This window comes from Pantherophis guttatus, chromosome 1, assembly GCF_059756535.1.
Source record: "Pantherophis guttatus breed Tessera chromosome 1, ASM5975653v1, whole genome shotgun sequence".
NCBI lineage: Eukaryota > Metazoa > Chordata > Lepidosauria > Squamata > Colubridae > Pantherophis > Pantherophis guttatus.
Window position 1 is genome coordinate 132921523 of NC_142063.1, and position 19333 is coordinate 132940855.

Below are 19333 nucleotides of genomic sequence, written 5' to 3' on the forward strand. Positions count from 1 at the left end.
AGTTGAGGTTATCCGAATTGTATGTATATATACATAAATAAAGGCTTCAATAAATCAGAACATTTATTCTTGTTGCTAAATCTCCCTGCCATCCTAAGTTTTCCTACATATTTATGCTCCTACTGTAAATCCTCATATCGGCCAAGTGGGAAGCAGATGCTAGGTAAGGCTTTCTAAGCCAGGAGAACCGTTGGAGGCTTTGACTGTCTTAATTACAGTTTTATCCATATATCTCCACTATATCTCTCATAAAATATGAGTGGATGTTGGACAGAGAGTAAGAAATATTCAGAGTTAGCTGACTGCCCTTAGGTTATTTTAAGTGTAATGTGTATAGCATAAATTTAGCTGATATACCACAGATATAGCACAGTCCCAAATGTATTGGTTTACAAGTGAATATCTACAAAACTTTAACACTTGGCAGGGCTAATGCTGGGTATCCAATCCAATTTATTCATATGCCATAGTACAAACTTTTCTAATGCTGCTTCTTACCAAATGACTTAGTCAACAGGTTTTTACAACTTATTATTTTGAAGACAATAGTCTCAGTACAACTGCAAGTAACCAGGTTGAACAAGGGCTATCTTAATATAAGTCCTAGGTACAAAGCACCATCCTAATGAGAAACAATCTTCTATGTGGTAAAATATACTGCTCAAAAAAATAAAGGGAACACAAGCAGAAGACATCCGAGATCTGAATGAATGAAATAGCCTTATTAAATACTTTGTTCTTTACATACAGTAGTTTATACACTGCTCAAACAACTAAAGGGAACACAAAACTACTGTATGTAACGAACAAAGTATTTAATAAGGCTATTTCATTCATTCAGATCTCGGATGTCTTCTGCTTGCGTTCCCTTTATTTTTTTGAGTAGTGTATATAGCTGGATTGCATTGCCCTGCAACTAAAATGTCTTCAATTAAATGTTGCTCAACACACAAAAATGTGTACCATTCAAGCAATGTTCGTGCTGGTCCAGTGTCCATTACAGATCTTTTTCTTAGCTACTTCCAACATTATCCTCACTCCCAAAGTAATGAGTAGTGAGCTCAGCATGGGCAGCACTCAAAGATTAGGTAGGACTTCTGGCTGAATTGATGAATCCAGTATAACCTCTAAGGTATCTCAGTGAGATACAATATAGACCAGTTTAAAGATCTTGCCATCAAAACTGACATCAGCCAGAGCCTCAAACAAGTCAAAGAAGTAGTGCAAGATTGGAAGTTGAGGAGAGACCTGGCCCACAGAATCTCCAAGAGTCAGACATGATTGAATGGGTATCATCATCATCATCATCATCATCATCATCTTACTCAGATACAGTCCTGGTTGATATTATTTGAAAATTCCACTGAGTTTCACTGATGTGAAAATAAAATGGAGAAGGAAAACCTCCCTTGAGTCAGGCTCATTTCCTGGTGACCATGTTTATGCAGGTTATTGGAAGCATGACAGGAATAATTCTGGGATTTATCAAAACTTTCTAGTCTAAACAAAACTCCTGGAATTCTCAGATGGTGCCCAGTTCTGTCCTAAACAGGACTGATTCCAGCTTACCTTTCAAAATCCACAGGCTATATCACCTGTTATGGTGAAGTGAAAATAGATAGTAAACTGATGCTGCCAGGGAGGATATGCCAGCTATATGTAGAGGTCATAAGCAGAGGGAACTAATCTCATAAATAATCTGACTCTTGATAACTCTTGGGTGACAGTTGCAAGATACGAAAACCAATGAAAGCTGAAAACACGGATATTCTACTTGGGATGTACTTGTGGCTTCCATCTAGCAGAATAACAGAGCTGGAAGAGACTTTGGAGGTCTTCTAGTCTCTGTTCAAGCAGGAGCCCCTATACCCTTTCAAGCAAATGGTTGTCCAGTCTCTTTTTAAAAGCTTCCAGTGATGGAGCACCCACAACTTCTGAAGACAAGCCCTTCCATTGGTTTATTGTTCCCATTGTCAGAAAATTTCTTCTTAGTTCTAGGCTGCTTCTCTCCTTGGTCAGTTTCCACCCATTGCTTTTTGTTTTGTCTTCTGGTACTTTTGGGAGAGGGGGTTGCACTCATGTCAGAAGCACTGAGGCGCTTCTGGGTTGAAAGGATTAGCTGGTGACATCACCATTGCCCTGGGGACGCTCAGTTGGGGGCTCCTGTCAGGTCCCCATCAGGAGCTGAAATGAAGGATGAGAGATCAACCCTGCCCCACCGCAACACTCAGGTTTCGATCATGGGCTTGCTACCTTCCTGCCCAGTGTTCCAACCACTTGAGCCATCACGCTCCTGGAAAATAGGTTGACTCCTCTTCTTTGTACATCAGCAAGCCAGCTCACGATGGGTAAATTGCTGCATTTTTGTGACCCATGATATGATATATATAATGTGGCACTTGAAAGGAAAAAAGCTTTTCTCCAAAAATACTTTAAGTGTCCCCTTTGTCCATCACAAATACACTTCACTCCTATCAAACATTGAGAGCAATCAGGATAGCTTATAGAAAATAAGGAATATACTTTATCCTGACAAATTAATGCTTGATATCCTTCTGACTATATAAAATACATGGGGATAATATGAATTAGACTGGGAGCTATCTGACATGTTCTAGAGAAATAATTTTATAGTAACGAAGAGAAAAAGAGAGATTTTGCCTCTGTTCTGTCTAAACTGATCCAATGGGAGCTCTGTTAAAAAAATAAAGTTCATGAAATTATCATTTTCTGCCTTTGCCATCTTTGGGAAGGAAGATTAATTTCCCAAATTGCATTTTTTTAAATAAAAAAAAAAAGCAACCAAAAATGGAATCAGTCAGTTCTGTTTAGGAAGAAGGAAGTTTGTTTCTGCTCTGTTTCAGTGTTGTTGAATGTTTGTTAAATAATAGCTACAAAATATTGAAATGGGACAAAAGGATGAGAAAAAGATGGGTATGAAGGTAAATCCCTTTCCAGTAAAAAGTATGCTTCTCAGTCCACTGTAAAGATAAGGTAATTTTAGATTTTAGCATGAGAAAACCTGTCTTCTAACAATAATTAATTATAATTCACTAACTACTCACTCCTTAATTCAAAATTGAATTGATATGCATTAGTAACCCTGTAACCTATCGGAAAATGTATGTTAGTTGAGATTTTGGTATTAGTGTAGTCATCATGATAGAAATGTTTGTTCGAATTACTTCAGTAACTTTTTCACTTCCAATGATTTTTGGCAAAGTCACTTACTGTCTTCCTATACCAAGGCATATTAAAGGTTGTGGCTTGATAGTGTGTAAATCAAAAAAGGTTGAGTTTTATAATACTCAAGATTTACCCAAGAAATCCTCCTTGGTTCAATGATATTCATTTTATTGTGTGTTTAAGCTCCCAGTCTAGGTTGCGCCAGTTTGTTGCAGAAATTGTTTATGCTATTTTCTTTCACTTTCTAGTCTCACTGGATATCCTGAAAATCAGTGGTGGATTGCCCCCGGTTCGCACCGGTTCTATAGAACCGCAGAAGAGTGCGCGCATGGCCCCGTTGCGAACCGGTAGTAAAGGTAAGTAGAACCCACCCCTGCTGAAAACACATAATAGGCACTAATGGCTGAATTTAAGAATTACTTTTCTCCAACTACTAGTTCCAAATATTTTATCAAATAAGGAAAATTAATTTGTGTCTCTATGAAATAGAAAAGTTTGAATACATGTAGTGTGGTGTTAAGAAATATCATCTTTTTTTTTTATTTGTATATTTACATTGTATCATTCCTTTTTTACCAATAGGTGCTGAAAGATAGATGCAAGCTGCAGGGTTATTGTCTAGATGTTTTCTCTGCTTCAGACCTTGAACATTTTCCCCTGAACACTTAAAAAAAATGATTATTTTTTTTTGTACTCTTGACACAACTGAAGTGGACTGCATAGTTTACCAGTTATCTGAGCTTAGAAAGGCAACCTCATACCATGTAATAAACTCCTCAGCAAGATTAGAAGCATCAAAAGAAAGCTGAAATTCAAAGCAAGAAACACAGGGCTTATTATATTAGTTGCAATAAAGTTTCCAGATTGGCAACATTCTTAACTATTTTTATCTCTTTTGCAGTAAACAGAGTTTAGAAGTTAAAGCTGGATGGAATAGTTTATCACCTGGTTTTGCAAAAGTCATGCTTTGAATGTCGGGAAGAAGAGAAATGATTGTCATAGTAGGGCTAAAAAAAATCCAGATGATCATCAGATTGTGGACATTAGGGTATTCTACTTTTTTGAGTGTAATTAAAGGGTAAAAGTCCCAAAGATGCTTTTTCAGGAGGCAACTGGACTTTCTGGTTTTTCTTTGAAGACATTTCGCATCTCATCCAAGAAGCTTCTTAAGAAGAGCTGAAGAAGCTTCTTGGATGAGAAGCGAAACATCTTCAAAGAAAAACCAGAAAGTCCAGTTGCCTCCTGAAAAAGCATCTTTGGGACTTTTACCCTTTAATTACACTCAAAAAAGTAGACCTGGATGACTGAGAATCTCCATAGGCATTTAGAGGGTAAAAGGATCACCTTAAACTTCACAGAACCTTATACACCCCCACCCCCATGGCCCTGCCACTTGTTGAAGAACACCTTTGTTGGGCCTTCTCCCTCTCCCCAAGCTTGATGCAGCCCTAAAAAGCTGCGTACCTGTGCAGTACAGCATCTCATCCCTTCATAATTCCTTTCCTTGTGGATTGCAATAGACAGAACCAACATATGCAAGTAAACTATCGAGCTTTTCCCTTTCAGGGTGGGCAATCTTAAGCAGAATAAAGAAAAGGCAGAGAAAGTGATTTATTTACCTATTTATTTATTTAACACATGTCTATCTCTCCTCAGTTCAAATGATTCTTGGACGCTTACCTAGAATTTAAATGGGAGAACAATAAAAGCAACCATCAGCCAAACCCCGCTATCAATAAAATGAAGAATGGCAGTGCAACCTAAATTTAGGAGAAAGCCCCTCTGAAGCAATTCTGTTTTCAACAATTTACAGAAAATCGTCAAGGAGGGGGCTAGTCTGATTTCCATGGGAGTCCCCAAACGAAGAAATTGCTTGCTGTGCATACACTCATCTTGTTCCAATTGATTCACTGAATAGGGTTTTTGTCTGCTTGTTTGTTTTTATCTTGGATTACATTCGGTGTTGTGCAATTCTCCCCTTAAACTTATCTTGATTCTTCTGTCATCACTGCTCATTGCAACAAAACATGTAATTTTCCACATCCTATGGATTCTGATTTTCAGAATAACCTAAATTCCATGACCTAGATGACTCCCTCTCTCCTGACATGAGAGAGCCTAATCTCTTCTGGTGTAATTAATATGTTCCTCAATTTGATTATATACAGATGTACCACCTACTTGAAATGACTGCAGAGATTTCATCATCTGCTTATTGAAGATCTGGAAATATGCCTGGGAGAAAATAGCAACCCAATAGCTGGCTACGTTCAATCTGCTGGTACTGTAGCTGCAACTAACCATTGCAATATTGAATTTTCTCCCTTCTGCTCAGACTGAAAATTATTGAAGAAGTAAAAGGGGCAACAACAACGGACCATAGAACCCTAAGATCCTCTTTTAGTGCCAGATCATTCATTAATAAAGCATCTACTATCCAAGATTTAATCCTGGATAAATGTACTGACCATATAGAACTGTGGTGACACAGTAGTTAGAATGCAATATTGCAGGCTAATTCTGCCAACTGTCAGCAGTTCAATCCTGACCAGATCAAGGTTGATTTAGCCTTCTATCCTTCCGAGGTCAGTAAACTGAAGACCCAGATTGTTGAGGGCAATATGATGACTCTGTAAACCACTTAGAGAGGGCTGTAAAACACTATGAAGCAGTATATAAGTCTAAGTGTTATTATTATTGCTATATATGTATTACTGAAAAAATAATTCATCCCAACTATTTCCACTCGGTTACTTTCTGATGTGACAGGCTCAATATGCCCAATTGCAGGAATTCCATTCCATTCATCAGACGCTTCATCCAATAGTCTGCCAATTGGATGTCCTTGCTGATATGTCTGATTGAGTAGGAGAAGGTAGAGATACGGCTGATGTACCCTTTACCCCAGTAAGTATCTGGGATGACCTATACAGATAGTCCTCAATTTATGACCACAATTGAGCCCAAAATTTCTGTTGCTAAGTGAAACATTTGTTAAGTGAATTTATCCCCTTTTACAACCTTTCTTGCCACAGTTGTAACCTTCATAAATATGAACCAGTTGCCAAGCATCCAAATTAGGATCTTATGACCAGAGGGATGCTGCAACAGTTGTTAAGTGTGAAAAATGATCATAAGCTACTTTTTTCAGAGCCATTGTAACTTCAAATGGTCACTATGTGAACTGTTGTAAATCGAGGACTACCTATAGTGTGGAAGTGGTCTGTCCTAGACCTCTTGTCTTAGATAGCAATAGCAATAACACTTAGACTTATATACCACTTTACAGTGCTTTTCAGCCCTCTCTAAGCGGTTTACAGAGTCAGCCTATTGCCCCCAACAATCTGGGTCTTCGTTTTACCGACCTTGGAAGGATGGAAGGCTGAGTCAACCTTGAGCCTGGTGAGATTTGAACTGCCAAATTGCAGGCAGCCAGCAGCCTGCAGTACTGCATTCTAACCACTGCACCATCACAGCTCTTACACTGTCTTTGTCCATATTGAGGTTCTCCAGACAGAAATGGTTCAGGATTTCACATCTACTATGACAACCATGAACTTTCCCAGTGAATATCTGGTCTCAGACTTACAGCAAAGTTCAGGATGGAAATTGGTTCAACTGAGTCAGTGATCTGAAAGTGAAGTTGCTCTCTATAACGCCCTTAATATAGATAGTCACTTTCTGTTTAATGTTACACTAATGGCTGTTTAAAAAAGGAAAAAGATCCATTAACTAGAGATAGAAGATGAATTAAAACATCTGATCCAAGTGCCTAATACAGCCAGATGGTTTCTTCAATGGACTTGGGGGATTTTCTGCCTCATTTGTCAGTGAAACTGTTGAAGCTTTGGCCAATCTGTGAATGAGGGTGGCCTGGACAGGTGATGTAATTGCTCTTGAGCATTTCCTTCCCTCTAACAAAGCTAAATTAGCATCTCGGTTAAGGGAGTGATTAATGCCTCCTTCGTATTGTGCAATGTGTTCCCATCCACTTCTTTTATATGCACCATTTTGTTTGTTTTTGTTTGTTTGTACATTCAACTAATCATTTGGAACTGGAAGTTTGCTTGTGTTCTTGAAATAAAATTTTTTGCACACTTAATCTATTTACCATCGTTATGAAGCTGGTCCTTAGGGAAAATACACGGAACAATTCTTCTTTAAGGAGGTTGCAGATGTTGACTTTGACAATGTAAGCCTATGAAAATATTTAAATAACATTTCTCAATATTTATCAAAGATTAATGTTGCTTTTGTGGCTAGTCATGATCTCCAATGAAACATTTAATCCTAATCTGGAGTAGGGCTCCTGACTAGAGGGAGAAGTTTTCCACCTCAATCTTTAATATGTCAAAGTATTAATATGTCAAAATATATCTGCTCCAAAATTCTGGAGAGTTGCTGCAAATCAAAATCAAAAACTAAATTAGAGGGTCAAAGATCTGCCTTGAATCTAGAGCAGTTTTCTGTGTCTAGTTAAATTTTCAAAAGAAATTTACTCAGTTTCTGATCAATGTCATAGTATTTATGCACTGCATTTCAGCCTTTTGTACCCAAGTATCCCTAAAAATATTTTTATAGATGTAAGCTTCAGAAATATAATGAAATCTTAATTTAAGAGACCATTGGAAAGGACAAGCATCCATTAAACTCAATGTCTGGATTTTAAAAGTACTTTCCTGCATCTGGTTTCTATAGAGACAGCCAGAAAGAGCAGATCATTGGGTCTGAGAGAATAGGCAAGACCTGGACAAGTTCTAAGTAGAGATCAAATGTAGGTACTGATGATGATAATAATTTGTCTGTTCAGTTGAGTCTTCAAGTTCCAAAGCATTGCTTTGTTGTTACAGATATAAATCCCACAAATGACCTTACTTAGAGGCTTTAAGTAGACATTACACAGGATTGGGGAGAGCATTGAGGAAACCCATCAAGCAAGAACTACAGGCTAGACTTCTCCCCCTCCAGCACTGCCAACACTGACTGGAATCAGCCCCAAAGGAAGAAGACAGAACTAGCACAGAACAGCTCTGCCCATTCCTAACACTCAGATCAAATCCAGAAAGATGCCGTGATTGAAGGCATGGAGGCCACTGAGAGATCAGAAAAAGCAAGGCTAAACACATTATTCTTAGCCCACTCCTGGGATGAGAGGATCCCAGGAGGTCACCCACAAGCACAACCATTGCTGTTTCAATCCCGAATCCCAACTGAAAGGAGTCCAGATAATCTACTTCCTCCAGCATTCTCTGGAGCTGCCATTTTCTCAATAATCATCAAGGTTGGGCAAAAAAACCCTGGACAACCATTGTCCAGTATGATTGGACTTTTAAGCCAAGAATGGCAGACAATACAGGAATCTGTGCTACAAGCACTACTGTTGCTTGTACACATTCCTAACTGATAGATCACTCTTTTAAAAAAGAAAAACTATAGCAGATTGCTTTTACATCCTTGGGTGTCATTGTTAAAGCAACTGATTCACGGAAGGAGAATGGTATTTTCATGTCCAGTTTCAAGATACAAAAACAGCCGAAATGAGCCTTTCTCTTCGAAGGTTTTAATATTATGTATCTATTGTCAATATATGTTCATAGATAATGCTTCCAGTGCAAATATTTTTGTTCATACCTTTCTCTGAAAGCCACTTGCTGGAATCCATTTGGGTTTGCTTTCATTTCATTTCCTCAGTTTACTGTCTAATCACTGGAGTTTATTTTGAGGTAAATGTTTAACAAATTGATTCCAATTCTCAGAAAACCAAATCTGGACCTCTCAATTTCTGCATAATCCAGCCTTATCCTCTGCTATAGAGACACACTTGGAACATCCAGAGGTCGTATCATCATCTCAAGTGGCAGACTTTCTATTAGATCAGTGCCTACCCTTGGTAAGATTTCTCCCTCTTTAAATAGTGTCATGGAATGAACATAAAGGAGAAGATACACATTATCTTATTCACGCAGTCCTCATTTAACGACAGAAGTCCTGTCACTAAGCAGCATGGTAGTAAATGTGATGTCATGTGATCACACTGACTTAACGATGGCGGCTGTGACAGTCCCAGTTGCTGTTGTTAGGCGGTCCCAGGAAGTTGCAGCATTCCACAGTCATGTCATCATGATTAGCAATGTCCTATCATTGACTTTGTGTGAAGAAGTTAGCAACGAAGGTTGCAAATGGCAATCACATGACTGTATCATGCTGCAACATTGTAATTGCTGGTTGTCAAGAGCTCAAATCAAATCACATGACCATGGAGACATTGTAATGGTTGCAATCACAAGGATGTATCTATCTATCTATCTATCTATCTATCTATCTATCTATCTATCTATCTATTTTATTTTTTATTATACATTTTCCTTTGTTATACACCATGTTTCCATTTCTGTAATGACAGTGTAGTGTCCGTATCAAATCTCTTTTGAATACACATAATATTATACACCATAATTATATACAATATAATCTTCACTTCTAGTCATTCTATACAATTTAATCTGTAGTCAAATGTAATCCAATACTAATATTGCTTAGTGTTATACTTATACATATCTATATCTATATCTATTACCTCTATTTTATTAATCATTCTTAATTATAAATTTACTAATTTCTGCTTCTGTTTTTTAACCATTTATAAAATAAATCCCATGTTAAATAATAATGTTTCCTCTTTATCCTTAATTTTTATTGTTAACCTGTTCATTTTGGCGCAGTCTAGTATTTTCTTTATTACATTTTCATCTATAGCATACTTTCATTTTTCCAGTTTTGTGCATACATAATTCTCGCTGCTGTTATTACATGTAGTATTAAATATATAATTCTTTTGTTGTATTTCCCCAGATGTTTCTTAATCGCAGCACCATCATAACTTCAAACAGTTGTTAAATGAGTGGTTGTTCAATCAGAACTATTTGTAGCAAAACAAACACAAGCAATCTCCCTATTAAATTTTCTTTAATGATACAATAAATAAAAAAAGCAAGGAACCCAAATATCCCAAGGAAAGTCAAAACCATAGATTCTGGACATCTCCAGAAATGCAGTTCTAAAGATACTTGATTTTGGAGTTTAAATTTAAATTGCAGGCATGGTAGTTTTATTCTGCCTCTGCACAGCAGGAGAATTTATGTTAATGATTTGAGGGACTACAGACACAGAAATGAGTTAAAACTTGGACCTTGAAATTAATGCTCTTCCACAGAAGTAATTAGAGCTTCCTGTAATTGGATCATACTTTTCACCATGAGTGTTTTCTGTTATTGTATTATGTATTATTGTACAGTGTATTCATTTTATGTACATTATAAATCACTATATATTATTTCTATCCCACCATTCCATCCAGAGGAAATTCATAAGGGATAACAATTCCAGAAAAGCATAAATTGTTAAAACTGATTAAAACAGTTAAAATCAATTATACACAAACCCAAACAGGAAAACCCTTGTTGAAGAGATCCTGCAACATAATATATATATATGCTTCTTACACCATGCGCCAGTTACTAGCATTATGTACCAACTACCCACAGTTTCACTACGTGCAAAACGCACTGCAGAAGTCTAGCTGGGAAATAATCAATTGCCAAGTCAAACACTAGCTGACTGACTTAGAAATGGTCCCGGGTAGTGCATTAAATGCAATTGTGCAAATGCACAGCTTGCTCTCATATAGGAATCTAAAAAAAACCAAAAGAGCTTAATGAGTACTTTACAACTCCAGAACTACAATTTCAGGAAGTAGGCCGCCTCCTTCACAATAAACTGAACCCTAATCCCATAGTTTATTTTTCTACTGATTATCAGCATTTCTCAGTTTTTGGTTTGGGATTTTATTTGATCTTGTTGACCATGATACAGCCCATTTCTGAATTTAGATATCAATCCTCAAATTCTGTTGTTTTCAAATTAGAAGGTAAGGAACAATAGAATTGGGTGTCATTAGCATGCTGGTATCACCACAACACTATACAACATGGAAAGGTTTTGCCCATAGTTTCAAGTAGAAATTGTTTAGGGGACCATCTGGAGCAGTGATGGGTTGCTCCCAGTTCTGTCCGGTTCTTTAGAACTGGTAGTAAAAGCAGCAGGAGGCTCCACCCACCCACCTGGATGTCATAATTGACGATCTGTGCCTGTGTAGAAGAGTCCACGTGTGCATGAGCAAAGGGAGCACACGCGCGGGCTCCCGTTGCGAACCGGTAGTAAAGGTAAGTAGAACCCACCCCTGATCTGGAGTCATACAAGGCACACAAGTACAAAGGCCTAGGAATTATATAGCAATCCCTATGCTTTTCATGACATGGGTCAACAAACAGAACCAGAACCATTGTAAAATGGTGTCCTTGAGGCTTAGTCTCACCAGATAATATAAGTAGAATTGAAATCCAAGAAAAAGTCCAAGAAAACTGGGCATACTTCCCCATAGGGCACAGGGGTGAGAATGGCCAAAGTCTCCAATCACAGTTGAAAGTCCAGTTGAAATGGGTTCAAACAAGCAGTGTCCATAGCTGTGCTTGGAAGTGCCAAGCCCACAGTGCCCCTGTCAACATAGCCAGTGACTGGTTGATCACTTGAGATCAATCAACCAAGAGTTTTTCAGCTCTTCTCAGTTAAATGAAGGCTTTTTAACAATGATCTCATTATAAACTCCTTTACATAAGGAGAGACATATCCTTTGTGCATACCTCTCTTAATCATAAGGTCATTCTTCCTTTGGCCGATTTAATGAACAAAGAGGAGCAAGGACTGAATCAGCAAGTTCTTGCTTTCATTTTACCTGACTCCTTTTCCATACATTTGAGGTCCACAAGCTAAAAAACAACAACCCCAAACCAGCTGGACAACTGACTGCCACAATGACATCACCATAATCTTTCCCGTCATTGGTGTCTAAGTCAAATTATATTAATTTCACCCACAGAGCCTGTTCCCAGCAAGGCATCAATTCATAATCCCCATCCAGGCCAAGAATTAGGAGGACAAAACTGAACTGAGAGGCAGGAAGAAAGGATCAAGAAGGGCTTGAAGTTGTTTAAAGGAACTTCCCACGTTTTTCTATGTGCACAAGTACACCTGGACATTCAATCTATATCTCTACCAGACTTATTTTTATGATCAATAAGATTGTTTACCAACATTTGCGGACCATATAGCTGAATATCGGAGGTGTGATATTTTCTTTTTTTTAAATAAAACTATAGTAATTAAGCCTCCAAACACAGATAGTCCTCACCTTACGATCACAGTTGACCCTAAAATTTCCATTGGTAAGCAAGACAGTTGTGAAGTGAGTTTTGCCCCATTGTACAACCTTTATTGCCACAGTCGTTAAGCAAATCACTGCATTTGTTAAGTTAGTAACACGGTGGTTAAGTGAATTTGGCTTCCCCATTGACTTTGCTCTTCAGAAGGTTGCAAAAGTTGATCACATGACCCCAGGACATTTCAACTGCCATAAATACAAGACAGTTGCCAAGTGTCCAAATTTTTATTACATGATCATGGGGATTCGGCAATGGTCGTAATTGTAAAAAACGTTCATAAGTCACTTTTTTCAATACTGTTGTAACTTTGAATAGTCACTAAATGAATGGTTTTAAGTTGAGGACAACGTATACAGGTACTAAGCATATGATAGGTATAACCGGTCTATTTTTAACCAAAAAGAAACATAAAAACAGCAACCCTTTTCAAAGAACAAAATCAACCCCATATTCTCCACCCTCCTTCTGTAATATCATTCAGCCTGCCAACCATCTCAAGAAACCCACCCAGGCCAAGTTATTTTTAAAAGACAAATTACAGCTTGGAGACAAAAAAAAAATATGCGGCAAACTCAGCACGGGTTTATTATACTAAATTATGAAAAAATGCCTCTAGCATCTTGGCCAATACTTTAATTTGAGCTCTGGGCTAAAAAGTCACATTTTGCTGCTTCTATGCATTATGCAGCCTTTCCACTAGGTTATAGTACATGCTGTGATAATTATAGGAATAGTTAATGGAGAAATGGTAGAATTTCCGGACACCAATGATATGAATTATTAATTTCCAGTATATTTCTGGACTATAAGTGAATTAACTCCATCTGGAGCACAAGAAATCTACTAAGGCTTGTATCTATATACCAGGGATATTTTTGTTTAAATCAATTTGCCAAGAGACACGGTTTGATATATAAAAGGTATGTAGCTATGCAGTGCAAACAATAAACATTGACATGCAACATCAGCAAATATACATTCACAAATACTTATCACTGCTTTTGAAAGATGAAACCGTCACTCAAGGGTTTTTCAAATATCAAGGCTGTCGCCAGGAAAAGTCATGGCAATTAGTTCATTTAATGACCTAATCTGAATATAACTGTCTTTTCAAAATGTAGTTCCATGTGAATAAAATATACAGCGGATGACTCAAACCCTGTAAGAAGCAAATGCCTTTATTTTGGGTTGCACAATTTGTGCACACTCAATACATCTGATCTATCTTTGGGATCTCCCACACCTATAAGAGGAGCATTTCCTGAAATGAAGATTTAAGTGGTTTTGGCTTTTACAAATGGTTCAGGCCATAGCTATTAAGTGAATCTGGCTTCTCCATTGATTTTGCTTGTCAGAAGTTCACAAAAGAGACATTGAAACTGTCACAAGTATGAGCCAGTTGCCAAGTGTCCAAATTTTGTTCAAGAGACCATGGGGACTCTGCAACGGTCATAAGTGTGAAAAACCATTATAAGTAGCAATAGCGCTTAGACATATATATACCACTTCGTAGTGCTTTACAGCCCTCTCCTAGCAGTTTACAGAGTCAGGATATTGCCCCCAACAATCTGGGTCCTCCTTTGACTGACCTCGGAAGGATGGAAGGCTGAGTCAACCTCGAGCCCTGTCAGGATCGAACTCCAGGCTGTGGGCAGAGTTTTCTTGCAATACTGCATTCTGAGTTATTTTTTTTTCAGTGCCATTGTAACTTCAAATGGTCATTAAATGAATGGTTGTAAGTTGAGAACTACCTGTAACACCAAGTTGGAAAGGATCCAAAATGGTTTTATTAGTTCGAAAGTGGGCAGGTTACCTTATATAGACCTTATATAGAATGTTGATCAAACACATGATGAGTATCACGTATATTAAGAGGAAATCTCTCCCCCCCCACCCCAAACACAGAGAGACTTGTTTTACAACAGATAAGAATTCAAGATAATAAAAAAGACTGTAAAGACTGCAAACTGCATCTTAGAAGCTTTGATCTATGAGATGTGTCAAGGCTCTGATTGCCATTCTAATATGCCGACTTTATTGATCACTGCAAGAAGAAAGAGATACGAGGGCAACGTCAGATATCTTTGAATCTGCTTCTCTCCAAAAGTTATACTGTAAGCAAATCCTTCTAAAAATCAGTTCTTCGCTGGCCACGAAGCAACAGACAGAAAATTTGTTTCACCGTGCACAAAAATGGAAGGACACTTCGATTCCTAGCATGGACGAATGAATGGTTGCAGAAGTTGATGGAGTTGGCTGAAATGGCAAAATGGACTATTTTGATTAAAGAAAAGAATATAAGTACTTTTATTTCTACATGGAGACCATTTCTGAACTTCGTACTTGAAGTGGAAAAGAATAAAACTTTGATTTTAGGATTTACCGATTAGATTGATAGATCTTTATAGAAATGGCTTCTTCGTATGGTTATGAAAAAAACAAAAAGTTGTGATTTGATGTTAATGCCTTATTTTACTGGAATAGAGAGAGTCAGAAGTCAATGTTTCTTTTTCTTTTTTTCTTATCCTCCCTCACTTGTCTTTCCCCTCTTCCTCCCCACCTATTTACTTTCATATTTTGTATCTTATTTTATTTTATAACCCAATAAAAATGTTAAACCGGAAGAAAATTTGTTTCAGCTGCCCTTTAGCGCCATGTCTGGCCCCTTGCTCCTCTGACTCTGAAGTCCAGGGATAGGGGAGAGGTACATGCACCAAAGTGGTCAAATCGTGGCTAATTGACTGGACCGCCAAAGTTGATGAAGTGTATCAGATTGTTTCAACAGAAAAAGTCTGGCAGAAATAGGGGGGAAAATACATCTAAGGCAGCAAAGTCATGAGAACACAGCAGGGGGAAAAAAGAGATTGTCAGGACATTTATGTGGCCCAGAACAGATGCAAGCAGGAAAAGAGTCATAGGTCAAATTAGGTTCACTGCAGTGGTGCGTTGCCCCCACTTCGCACCGGTTCTATAGAACCGGTAATAAAACTGGCGAGAGGCTCCACTCACCGACCCCGACATCATCAAAATGCTTCTGCGCATGCGCACGGCCCTGTTGCGAACTGGTAGTAAAGGTAAGTAGAACCCACCCCTGGTTCACTGCTATCAAATACATATTCTGCTGCTGCAGATACATCCATAAAAGAGAATACGTGATCTTCAAAGCTTCAGATGGCCCTGATATACAGTACATGTAGCTATTAAGCTATTGCAAGAACCCATAAACTGAATTTGAAATTTCTCTTTCTCCCATAATATCAGGTATCTCCCCTGGCAAAGATGATAGACAGGCCCATGGGATTTAATTTTAAAATGTAAAACATTGTAACAAATGGTTTATGCTCCCTTTAAATTTTTTTAATCGATATTTTTATAAATTATTCAAGGCAGCCAACATACTAATACTTCCTTCTCCTATTTTCCCCACAACAACCCTGTGAGGTGGGTTGATCTGAGAGAGAGTGACAGGCCCAAGGTTACTCAGCTGGCTTTCATGGCTATGATGGGACTAGAACTCATCGTCTCCTAGCATCTAGCTTGGTGCCCAAACCTCTAGACCAAATATTCACCAATATACTGATATATATGAAATACCAACAATGATTTTTAAACAGATGGCTGCATTAAACCATGTGAAAATCGTTCTCCATATATTATAAGAAAAGGAAAGATAACGAGTAAATAACCTTACACACTAAAATATTTTTGAGCATTTTCTATCATGCCATAAATTGGATGGCATAGAAGATATTTAATATGCATTTTTATATACACATACACACCCACATAAACGACCCTAAGTTCCTGTCATGATAATTAAATCATAATTCTATGAAAGGCAATTCAGTTTTCAAATGATGGATGATTTCAAGGATATATTTGATTACTCGGAACTATTTGTTTTAAACTCATTCTTCCAGCTGAACACATATAATGGAACACAACACCAGAAACTGACAATATAGATCAAACCATCAAGTAATTACTTGGCATGTACATGCTTGTGCACTATAAGCATTTGGCAATTTATCTCTGCCAAAATTCAGGGCCTCCTTATTCAGCAATTAGTAAAAATGTTCTCATGCGCCCAAAATTTCCCCTGTGGCTCTTAACAACCTTATTTTAGGTACAGGCATCCTTGTTCAGCTTTCATCTGTCAAGAAGGATAAACCTAAAAAGACAACAGCACTTACTGGTTGGAGGGTATGTGTGTGTGTGCATGAATTATATACATAGGTCTAAACATTAAACAAATATACAACAGACACCGACAGATCTAGTAACCTAAACTGTTTATCAAATGAACCAAACTCTAAAGATAGGGTGCAGTGACAGATCTTCTTGAGCCAACCCAATTGTCAAAAACTAGAAGCAGCTGGAGCCTGATTTGATATTATAAAGGAAGCGCTGAGAAAAACAAGGGGGAGGGGAGTTAATGATGTGCATGCATATATCTATCAATGTGTGAGAATATCTGCCAAAGAATGCATAGTAGAGGTTAAAAGATGTATATTCAACTTCCAGTCTAGAGGATTTGAAAAGATGGGTGGGATCCACAGATGATGATGTTGTCATTATTGTGTCCTACAAGTTGTTCTGGAAATGCTGTTGGAAGACATCACGTAGGCTTGTTTGATGAAATGTTAAGGGTTGATTTTATGCCAGGGGTTGCATAATGCTTCTTGCAAACATACACCCTAAGATGCATCAATGACTTTCTTAAACAGATTTCCCAAATGGCCACAGTTAAGTGACTTCTTTTTTGTATGCAAATCTCTTGCCTTAAGTCTGAAAAACTCTTTCCCTAACAGGAAATTTATACTACAGAATGATACTGATATGATATCCATTAAATTATGGAATTCATTTGTAGGTACAATATATGCCTACAGTATGCATGTCTCCTTGATTTATAACCTGATTTTTCAAGAAATTCTACTTATTTCTCTCTACAACTATCATTTTATGAGCTAAGAATGTTAGCCGTGTGAAGCAGTCTAGACAAGCACATTCAGGAATACTAGCTCTATTTTCATTGCAACAGAACATATTAACAGAATCAGGCAAGTCTGAAACCACTCCTCCTGTCATTTATTCTCCCCCAAAATTAGGGAGGGTCCTTTCTGAGAATCAGGTAATCCTTGACATACAACAACAACTAACCCAAAATTTCCTGTTGCTAAGCAAGACACTTGTTAAATGAGTTTTGCTCCATTTTACAACCTTTTCTGTCATAGTTTTTAAGTGAATCAATGCAGTTGTTACATTAGTAGCACAGTTGTTAAATGAATCTGGCTTCCCCATTGATAGAAGGTCACAAGAAGTGATCATGCGACTCCAGGACATTGTAACCGTCATAAATACATGCCAGTTGCCAAGCATCTGGATTTTGATCACATGACCATGGGGATGCTGCAATGGTCATAAATGTGAAAAACAGTCATATGCTACTTTTTTTCAGTGCTGTTGTAACTTCAAATGGTCACTAAATGAATGGTTATAAATCAAGGACTATCTGTGCTTTGCCATCATTCCTCCTAAGAACTCAAGTTCCATTTGTCAGACTGTTGTCTAAACTGTGGGGTTTTTTACCTGTCTCTCAAGGTTATCCCCACATGACATTGCAACTAGCCTAAAGTCATGTTTAAGAGTATACTTGAACTTAATCTTCCCTGGCTAAATCCATAACTTTAATTGTTGCAGCACACCATCTCTCTGATGCTTACATAAAGAAAAGAATTTATCTAGGTGATGTAGTAAAAAGTGTGCAAATCTGTAAAATCATATATGAATCATCAATCTGATTCAATTTTGTAATCTGATATGTAATATGATTTGATTGCTTATTTGTTCCCTATGGCTATCATTGTTGTACCTTATGATTCTTGATGAATGTATCTTTTCTTTTATGTACACTGAGAGCGTATACACCAAGACAAATTCCTTGTGTGTTCAGTCACACTTGGCCAACACAGAATTCTATTCTATTTTTTCTATTCTATTCTATTCTATTCTATTCTATTCTATTCTAGTCTAGTCTAGTCTAGTCTAGTCTAGTCTAGTCTAGTCTAGTCTAGTCTATTCTCTGATCCAGATCTCTGAACTCATCTTGAAAATCAATCCATTTGAACAACTACTGTAGATCAGATTATTGAATTAGTATCATTTAGACAGGATTAAAAATAATATGGAAAAAAATAGTGCACCTGCAGAGGTGTCCCAGGCCATTTAATATAAGTCAATAATTTGATCTTCTGATTTGATTTAGAGATTATACAACTCTCTGAATTAAATATTCATATATTCCTATACAATATTCCATCTTTTTCTGATCAAAAGCAGACAAAGACGGAGATAAATTGCTGGTCCTTATCCTTATATGTTTTTCCTGCTTCCTCAGTATTATTCTGCCTTGGGTTCTTCTCAATTCAAACAGCTATAGCTTGTGAGTAACAACAATGAAATGAAAATGCTTCAGTAATAATGTTCATTATTAATTGGGTTTTTTTTTTACTGAAATATAAATACAAGCTCTTTAAATCCAACTGCCAAGAATTTATAACAGATATGGTGATTAAAACCTGCTCCACATTCCCAAGCAGATTGCAGAAAGTTACATCAACAGATTTAATGTACTGAAGAGGAAGCTAATATGTATATATTTTCCATCTAGCACTATACTGTAATCATGCCGTGTTTGTGTGTTTTAGTCATGAGTCTATTTCTTCCACTTTATTGACATAAAACTATTAATTTCTTAATTTTCAAGCTTTTTGCCATCTGATAAGAAAGCAGCTTTCTTGCTATGAGGATCAGAGATTTCCTTATCACAAAATAAAATTTTGCCTCTAGACTTGGAAAAACATCTC

The 19333-nt window shown here is 37.4% G+C and overlaps 1 protein-coding gene across 2 annotated transcripts in view; it reads right to left on the reverse strand.

Annotated features, from left to right (window-relative positions):
- NCKAP5 (NCK associated protein 5) overlaps positions 1-19333 on the reverse strand; it is a 674857-nt gene that overhangs the window by 618134 nt on the left and 37390 nt on the right. Inside the window, exon 2 of one of the 2 annotated variants that reach the window (XM_060687933.2) lies at positions 7298-7384. The exons of the other annotated variant lie outside the window; for it this stretch is intronic. The gene's annotated coding sequence lies outside the window, so the exon portion shown is untranslated. The remainder of the gene's footprint in view (positions 1-7297; positions 7385-19333) is intronic. 2 annotated transcript variants of the gene reach the window in all.